The sequence below is a fragment of the Nerophis ophidion genome, linkage group LG04 (assembly GCF_033978795.1).
Source record: "Nerophis ophidion isolate RoL-2023_Sa linkage group LG04, RoL_Noph_v1.0, whole genome shotgun sequence".
NCBI lineage: Eukaryota > Metazoa > Chordata > Actinopteri > Syngnathiformes > Syngnathidae > Nerophis > Nerophis ophidion.
This window is the reverse complement of record NC_084614.1, coordinates 78,559,575-78,569,780: the sequence shown is the minus strand read 5'-3', so window position 1 is coordinate 78,569,780 and position 10,206 is coordinate 78,559,575. Positions and strand designations below refer to the sequence as shown.

At 40.3% G+C, this 10,206-nt stretch overlaps 1 long non-coding RNA gene across 1 annotated transcript; it reads left to right on the top strand.

Moving 5' to 3' along the window:
- The first annotated feature begins 653 nt into the window (after positions 1–653).
- LOC133550611 (uncharacterized) lies at positions 654–4,767 on the top strand. Its single transcript, XR_009806344.1, has 3 exons — positions 654–758; positions 1,677–1,769; positions 4,344–4,767. It is a non-coding gene; the product is annotated as an uncharacterized LOC133550611 (long non-coding RNA).
- Positions 4,768–10,206: the final 5,439 nt, after the last annotated feature.

Sequence of the window (10,206 nt, the reverse complement as noted above, 5' to 3'; positions counted from 1 at the left end):
AGCGAGTCCATCTCATGAAGGCTTTCTGCTGACTTTTTTACTCAGGATGAAACTTCCTGATGCAACCCTGGCCGGGAATCGAACCCATGCGAGGCAGATGCGTGTCCCGTTACCCCAGCAGGGACGCCTCACGCTTGGGAGACATAACGGAGGTGAAAGCTAAGACGTTTTTATGTATTCAAATAACGAGGTAGCACACACGTTCAGTAACTTTTATATCTGACTGGGAGTAGCAGTAGCATACACTCTAGAGAGGGATCATCAACACTCATGTACAGCACTTGGTGAGCATGCTAAGTAGACACAACTCAACTACGGCAAGTCAGTCAGGACAAACTACGCTGAGTCAGCATGCACATTAATATATCACAGTGAGAGAATGGCTTTGTTGTCAGAAATAAAAAAGTGTGACAATGAAGTGCTGATAAAAGCAAAACGGGTATAAAACTTCTCCCACAGAAGACGAGAGGTCGTTGAACAGAGGCCCATGATAGAGGAAATCCAAACTGGTGACCCGCCCGGTTTCAGCAGAGTGAAGTACTATCTATCAATAAAGTACTATCTAGTAAGTTAACTTGTATTTTTATGTATTGATATTTAACTGTAAGAAAATGGCACATTTTTCCAAATACATTTTATTGAATATTTTTCAGATTAATGAGGAGTTCTTGCAAATCACTACAAAGCCACTGCAGTCAAAGTTTATAAACATCTGGACCACATTTCACTCAAGCTGATGCAGATCCTCAAAAGCAAAGGTGGAGTGAAGGGGCAACAAATCAAAGAAGTATATATATATATATATATATATATATATATATATATATATATATGTATATGTATATGTAGGTGTGGGAAAAAAATCACAAGACTACTTCATCTCTACAGATCTGTTTCATGAGGGGTTCCCTCAATCATCAGGAGATTTTAATGGAAGCATTCACACACAATGGTTTATATAGAGCACAGAGTGGGTGGGTACAAGCAGGCGTAGGGTGTGGTGATTGGCTCATGTGTTACCTAGGAGGTGTTTCCGTTTGTGGCGGCATGTTGAAATGATTTCACTGCGCTTGTTGAGGGATGATAAATCTGGATGATATATAATAAACAGTTTCTCTTTTAAGCATAGGTTGCATCTTTTATTACCACTGTTGTAAGGTGTGCTGGATGCAAGAATTTGCCATGTTATTGAATATTCAACATTATTGTCTTTGAGGTTCCAAATGTGTTTGCTGAGTTCTGTAGAATTCTGCAAAGTCTGGTTTCTAAAGGAGGCGTTGTGATTATTCCATCTTGTTTTGAACGCTCCTTCGGTTAATCCTACGTACGTGTCGGATGTGTATGTGAATGCTTCCATTAAAATCTCCTGATGATTGAGGGAACCCCTCATGAAACAGATCTGTAGAGATGAAGTAGTCTTGTGATTTTTTTCCCACACCTACACATTGCGCTCTACCACGGTATCGAGGACTATTCTCTGGATAATCCAATCAAGACATATATATATATATATATATATATATATATATATATATATATATATATATATATATATAAAAGATGTATTGGTTTATCTAGTTTTCTTTACACACTGTCGTCAACTTGCCCCTCTCCCTGTGCCACTGTTGCACCAATATTGAGCTAAATTCTGTGTTGATTTTTCACCCCTGCTTTAGTGTGACGACACTGACATCAGGAGGGAGAGCATCCTGAGAAGCCTTGTTATCCGTCTCAATGAAGACCCAGACACTTTCTTCAAGGAATATCTAGTAAGTTAATAGTTTGTGTTACACAGTAGCATGAAATGATGTTACCCATTTTTATTGACATATTTTGTGGTTCTTTGAGCTCAACACACTACAACTTTTTGAATAACTGGCATTTTGTAAACAATGGGGCTCTTTCAATTTTTGTTTTTGTTTGGAATCACTGGTAGGTGCAAGAAAAGACAGAGTCAGAGTCTCCTAAGCTAGTAGTGGCAAACGGGCAGAGGCCCTGTGGAGTAAAACAGCTATTTCTGTCTCACAGGTCCATTTCTATAGGGTTCTCAACCTTTTTTCAGTGATGTACCCCCTGTGAACATTTTTTTAATTCAAGTACCCCCAAATCAGAGCAAAACATTTTTGGTTGAAAAAAAGAGATAAAGCAGTGAAATACAGCACTATGTCATCAGTTTCTGATTTATTAAATTGTATAACAGTGCAAAATATTGCTCATTTGTAGTGGTCTTTCTTGAACTATTTGGAAAAAAGATATGAAAATAACTAAAAACTTGTTGAAAAATAAACAAGTGACTCAATTATAAATAAAGATTTCTACACATAGAAGTAATCATCAACTTAAAGTGCCCTCTAATAGAGATCCCTCTGGATTCATCAACTTCATTCTAAGCATTTCTTTACAAAAAAAAGAAATATTTAACATCAATATTTATGAAAAAATCTAGCTGTCAACGCGGAATATTGCATTGTTGCAGGTCTTTTCACAGTTTATGTACTTACATTCATATTTCATTAAAGTATTATTCAATACATATATTTATAAATGATTTTTGCATTGTTGCTATTTTTAGAATATTTTTTTTAAATCTCACGTACCCCTTGGCATACCATAAGTACCCCCAGGGGTGCGTGTACCCCATTTGAGAACCATTGGCCTAAATGATCACGTTGCAGCAATTGCATTATGTTCATGAACTTTCACTGTTATGCTGATGACACCCAACTCTACATGCCCCTAAAGCTGACCAACATGCCGGATTGTAGTCAGCTGGAGGCGTGTCTTAATGAAATTAAACAATGGATGTCCGCTAACTTTTTGCAACTCAACGCCAAAAAAACGGAAATGCTGATCATCGGTCCTGCTAGACACCGACCTCTATTTAATAATACAACTCTAACATTTGACAACTAAACAATTAAACAAGGCGACACGGTAAAGAATCTGGGTATTATCTTCGACCCAACTCTCTCCTTTGAGTCACACATTAAAAGCGTTACTAAAACGGCCTTCTTTCATCCCCGTAATATCGCTAAAATTCGCTCCATTCTGTCCACTAAAGACGCTGAGATCATTATCCATGCGTTTGTTACGTCTCGTCTCGATTACTGTAACGTATTATTTTCGGGTCTCCCCATGTCTAGCATTAAAAGATTACAGTTGGTACAAAATGCGGCTGCTAGACTTTTGACAAGAACAAGAAAGTTTGATCACATTACGCCTGTACTGGCTCACCTGCACTGGCTTCCTGTGCACTTAAGATGTGACTTTAAGGTTTTACTACTTACGTATAAAATACTACACGGTCTAGCTCCATCCTATCTTGCCGATTGTATTGTACCATATGTCCCGGCAAGAAATCTGCGTTCAAAGGACTCCAGCTTATTAGTGATTCCCAAAGCCCAAAAAAAGTCTGCGGGCTATAGAGCGTTTTCATTTCGGGCTCCAGTACTCTGGAATGCCCTCCCGGTAACAGTTCGAGATGCCACCACAGTAAAAGCATTTAAGTCTCACCTTAAAACTCATTTGTATACTCTAACATTTAAATAGACTCCCTTTTTAGACCAGTTGATCTGCCGTTTCTCTTCTTTTTCTCCTATGTCCCACTCTCCCTTGTGGAGGGGGTCCGGTCCGATCCGGTGGCCATGTGCTGCTTGCCTGTGTATCGGCTGGGGACATCTCTGCGCTGCTGATCCGCCTCCCTTTGGGATGGTTTCCTGCTGGCTCCGCTGTGAACGGGACTCTCGCTGCTGTGTTGGATCCGCTTTGGACTGGACTCTCGCGACTGTGTTGGATCCATTATGGATTGAACTTTCACAGTATCATGTTAGACCCGCTCGACATCCATTGCTTTCCTCCTCTCCAAGGTTCTCATAGTCATCATTGTCACCGACGTCCCACTGGGTGTGAGTTTTCCTTGCCTTTATGTGGGCCTACCGAGGATGTCGTGGTGGTTTGTGCAGCCCTTTGAGACACTAGTGATTTAGGGCTATATAAGTAAACATTGATTGATTGATTGATTGATTGAGGACTGCTTGCTGAACTTATTTACGAACCAATTCCAAACATATTATATATATATATATATATATATATATATATATATATATATATATATATATATATATATATATATATATATATATATATATATATATATATATATATATATATATATATATATATGGTTAATTTTCCAATCACGTTTTAACTCATGATGCATAAATGATTGATTTGACAAGCAAAGAGGACTTTTAAAAAAAAATAAAAAAAACTAATTCATTTTCTGCTAGTGGTGTTCAGCATTTTACCTAACACAAGTGTTCTGTTTTTGTGTTGTTCAGGCCTCCGCCACTGAGGATGCAGAAAGGGACATTGCCCTCACAGTCATGGGGATATACAGTACATAATCCGTGGAGATGGCGATAGGGAGCCAGAGGATGTTGGAGTTGTTATCGAAGGCATCAAAGTCCTGAGCAACGTGGACATTGTCATCATGGGGATTATAATGATGTTTGGTCTCAATTATGCTCTCGATCTAAGGTTTCCAGACAACCTCAAGTACACATTCGAGTTTTTCCAGAAGATCCTAATGAACTTGGATGGTCACAAACTGAACACAAAGATACAGCAGCTGAAAATCAAGTTGTTTGCATGGGAGGTGAACACTTGTTGATGAAGTTCATCATCGGATCTTTGACATCTTGTGGTGTTATTTTCAAGATTGTTGAAAAAAAGGATTATTCTACATTAAAAGTACCAACCAGGTTTTGTCTGATGTGTTTTTATGGCATCAAGGGGGATTTTTAGCTTGCTTGATTTCCAGTCAATTTTAAGTTGGGCACATATTAATTTCACTTAGTAACCGAAATAATTTCATTTTAGCTGTGTTTGTAAAAAAAAATAGTCTGACAAATGTAAATAGATTTTGCTTGGTTATTGCAATAATTTTAGTTTGGCTTTATTTGCTAAAAATTAGTTGGATTAACTCATTTTTATTGTATTATGAGAATGTACCAATTTTGAGTTGGGGCAACATATATTTGTTGGATGGAAATCCTGCCCTCATTTTAATTGAGTTCATCCAATGAGTCATTTCTTTGAGTGTAACTTTGTTGTCTCCGTTGCCAGAATATGAGAGTACCAAACGTGAGACATGGTACAAAGCAAAAATGTTGAATTTTGATGGTTTTATTGAAAAGGTTGACAGGTTGTTGTGTTTTAAAAATGATGACAATGATGATGAGGTTGAAAATGAGGGTTCCACTGTTGATGGTTTTGAAAATGAAAGTCTACAACCCCATGACAGCATTTCAAATGTTCCATCTATTGTTTTATCAAAGCCCATTGAATCCACAGTCTCAAACAAAAGCAAAATGTCTTCCACTTCTTCTGCTCGCATAATAGCAGAGGCAGATAAGGCAGCACTTGGCGCCCGTGCTATTGCTTTAAAAGAGATCCATGCATTGGAGGCGGATGCAGCAACTCTAAAGAGGGAACAGGAGGAACAAGCAGCGGCCATAAGGAGGAAAAAGGAGCAAATGGAGTTGGATGCTGAAATAGCAGCCCACAATGCTAAATTGTCTGTCCTCCATGAAGCCAGTGTTGCCGGCAGGAGCAAAAAGTCTGATGGAATGGAGTCCTATTATAGGCAAAGGACAAAACAGAAAAAAAATGCCTGCTCCGCCTGTACAACAACTTAAGCCATCTCTTAAACAGGGGCGGTTCTAGGCATGCTTATATGAGGGGGCAGTCAGAAATGTGAAGGGGGCATCATGTGTACACATCATGCTCCAGCACTTTTTTTTCTGTGCTTATAGTAACGATGCTTTCTTCATTGAAATGGGTCTTTAGCTATGTGTCCAACCCCAACCTGGAGTAGTGGATTGCACTTTGTCAGGCCTCTACCTTCAGACCTGTCCAACTTGGGTGTCCCACCTGAAGACTAAGCTCCTGCTGGTATAGCTCTTACGGTCACTGAGGCACGCAAACCCCCTGACCACAATAAGGTGGCAATCCCTCAGGGGGGAAACTGAAAAATAAAAATTAAAATAAATGAATAAAATAAAATAAAACATCCTTCATCCAGATTTTATCAACCAACAACATAACATTTATCCTAACTGGATGGCATAACTCTCAAATAAATTTGGACCCAAAGTAGGACTTCACACACTACAGTCAATATTTACAAAACTGAAAGTTAGTCTGATGAATAATGATAAAAAAGAATCTCAAACTAATTTATAAAACAGAACGTGGGCACTCATTTGGGCACAAAATTCATTCACTCCAATGCATGTGTGTTGCCCACTTGCTTGTTAATTGATGAAAACGGTTGTGTTTTTGTTTTTAGGTGTCTTGGTCATATCAAATGAAACTTATAATTTGTTTATTACAAAATGTAGATTGAAACATTAAAGGTTGACTATGTAGAATTACAAGAAAAACTACAGAAAAAGAATTCCAGCAGTCGATTGCCAGACCGTTGCTAAGTAAAACGGGCCGTTGCTAGGGACTCCGCTCTGAACAGAGGACAGCAGAGGAGGACTGCTAAGCAGGATATATACCTTATGTTTCATTTTTACCGTCATTAACAGCATCATAAATGACTTGTAGCTTGTTACAGGGACAGTGGAGGCTCTCTGCCTTCCAAACCACTGCTGCTCAGAGCCTCCGCTGTCACTGCTCTCGTCAAGTTGTAAAAAAAAAAAAAAAAAAAAAGGAACTCCGTAGCACCGAAAGTCCGCAACGATAAACGTGTTTATGACGGATAAGACTACACAAAAACACCCATCCTAACAAGTATATGATAAATGTAGACAACTTTTCCTTTTCTTTTACTTTCATAATGCAACAGTGATTGGATGTTTACTGAGGGCTGAGGGGTGTGTGCGGGTGTGTGTCTGCTGCGCAGCCTGTGGAATGTGGAATACACGCACAGCGGAGGGAGGAATGAGAGGGAAGCCGACACTACTATATCGTGTGTGTCCCTTTTTCGGCGCATTTTTCCGCTAGTGCAGATCATTTTTTCAACTTGTAATATAGTAATTTTGTGAGTTTATTAAAATGTACTTTCTCAAATTTTGATTTGAGGGGGCAATACATTTATTTAAGGGGGCTCTGCCCCCTCTTGCCCCTGCGTAGAGCCGGCCATGCTCTTAAAGCTGCTCCTTCAGAGCTTCACACAGCCAAGAATGCCCCAAACAAGGTCCATTCACACCCTCAACCAAACAACCAACCACTTCGCTCATCAATTTTGGATCCTGTGGAAAACCAATCAAGGCAAAATTTACCTCAAGCATCTCAATCATTTCAAGGCAACACAATACCAGGTGAATTCCACACTATATTACAGAGGCAAAATGAACGCCTGGTTCAAGCACAAACCTCCCAATTACTTCCACACGGACAAATTCCGTTTTTTGAAGGTGACCCATTGCAATTTCAGGCTTTCGTAAAAGCTTTTGAGTATTGTATAGAGGCAAAAACCAATGATCGTGGTGACTGCTTGTATTATCTGGAGCAGTTTACCAAAGGACAGCCCAGAGAGTTGGTGCGCAGTTGCCTACAGAGAGAGGCTATGCTACAGCAAAACGCCTACTAAGGAAACACTTTGGAAATCCTTCAAAAATAACAGCAGCCTACATGGACAAAATTATGGTATGGCCAAACATCAAGTCTGAGGATGTAAAAAATCTCCAAGCTTTCGCACTGTACTTGTGAGAATGCTCCAATGCCATGGATGAGCTGCAGTACTTGGACAAACTCAACATCCAATCCAATCCACTTTATTTATATAGCACATTTAAACAACAATAACGTTCCTAAAGTGCTGCACAGCCATGTTAAAAACAATTGTAAAAAAAAAAATAATACAATAAAATAAAATAAATATATATATATACATATTATGCTCCACCAATGACTGAATAAAAACAAAAAATAAATAAATATAAAACCAATAAAAACAAATATGATTAAAAACTATTTTAAAGGGTAAAATCAATTAAAACAGTAAAATAAAAATCAAAGTGTATAAAAAACACAGAGGACAACAGAGAACAGAGGACCACACAACTCACGTAGTGTTAAAAGCCAAAGAATAAAAGTGGGTCTTAAGACGAGACTTAAAAGAGTCCACTGTGGAAGCAGTTTGAACATGGAGGGGCAGAGTGTTCCAGAGCTTAGGGCCGACCACAGAGAAGGCCCTGTCTCCCCTGGTCTTAAGTCTGGTCTTGGGCACCACGAGCTGGAACTGGCTCTCGGACCTCAGAGCGCGCGCAGGAATGTAAATTTGGATGAGGTCCGAGATATATTGAGGTGCCAGTCCATGTAAAGATTTAAAAACAAACAGCAATGTTTTAAAATCAATTCTAAAATGAACAGGGAGCCAGTGCAAACTCTGAAGAATTGGGGTTATATGCTGGCGTTTCCTGGCCCCTGTTAAAAGTCCTGCTGCCGCGTTCTGGACTAACTGCAACCGGGAGAGAGCTTTTTGGCTAATGCCAGCATAAAGTGCATTGCAGTAGTCCAGGCCACTTGAAATAAAAGCATGCAAGACTTGTTCAAAAAGGTTAAAAGATAAAAACGGTTTAACCTTTACTAAAAGACGAAGGTGATAAAAACACGATTTTAAAACGCCATGGACTTGTTTGTCTAGTTTAAAATGGCTGTCTATAGTGACGCCAAGGCTAGTGCCAGCTAGCATGAAGATGCTCATACAAAAGCTGCCACACAAATTAAGGGAGCAGTGGAGAGGAAAAGCAGCCGACATTGTTGACCAACAAAGGCGACGTGCTTGTTTCACAGACATTGTGAAATTTATTGAACAGCAAGTCAGAATTGCTTCGGATCCTGTCTTTGGCGACATTCAAAACATCCTTCGAAATAAAGCAGTAACCAAACCCAAGCCTATACATCAACGCAAATCACAGTTCAGAAGGAACAGTTTCGCAACTCATGTGACAGTTGCCACTAGACCTAAACCGACTCCACACCTCAATAAGTTTGTGAACACCTCCTGTCTTTACTGTACAAGTGAACATGCATTGGAGGACTGTCCAATACTGGAAAATAAGGCACAAAGGGAAAAGCTTGACTTTCTAAAAGAAAAAGGCCTGTGTTTTGGTTGCCTGTGCACAGGGCACCTGAGCAAGAGTTGCGACAGGCGCATCACGTGCTCTTACTGCAACAAGACGCATCCCAAAGTGCTACATATTGACAGGAGACATCTGGAAAGTGGAGAAAATAGCCAACTTCCAAAGGTAAAAGCAGATATTTGCACTACATCCTCAACTTGTGGCCATACAGGGGCTGGCAAATATGGAATTTTACCCATCCTGCCCGTTCAAGTGAAGTACTCAAACGGCAGCAAGATAGTCCAGACATATGCTTTCCTGGATCCAGGAAGCACAGGGACCTTCTGTTCTGAACATTTGGTGAACAGGCTGAACACAGAAGGCCGAAAAACAAAAACCCACTTGCGCACCTTGGGGCACAGTAAGGTGGTCCCGAGCAGTGGTCTGGAAATCTCTCAGCTTACTTGTAGTAAGTTTTTTTCAGCTTCCTGATGTCTTCACTCAAAGGCAGATGCCCGTGTACACTAACAATCTGATTGGTGAGGCAGAACTTGATAAGTGGCCTTACCTCCAAGGCATTAAAATTCCTCGGATAACTGCCAACGTGGACCTGTTAATTGGTACCAACGCCTCAAAGTGAATGGAACCACGGGAGGTGATTAACAGCCACGGAGATGGACCTTATGCTGTCAGAACCCTATTGGGGTGGGTGATTAATGGGCCATTACAAGGCAGTGACACGCCCCACAGTTACTGTTAACAGTTTGGAGGAACCGCTTATGAACCAGTACATGCATGATTTCAATGAGCAGGGATCCAAAGATCAAAAGGATATGTCAAAAAAGGAAAAGAAGCCCAAGATAGAGAAGCCCAGCAGGAAGACACCAAAAAGAAAACGGAGCGCAGATGACAGTGACGGTGAAAGAAAAGTCAGTCGAATGCGAACAATACGCCAGGCAGTCTCCAAGGCCGTGTCGAAACAGCGGGAAATCCTTCTGGGTGACGGAGGCCGTGAGGATGAAGAGCAGGATGACCCAGAGGAAGCTTACCTGGATCCTGATGAGTCTGGCAGTGATGAAGACTTCATGGTGGAAGATGACGAGGACAGCGACTATGGCAAGTCCAA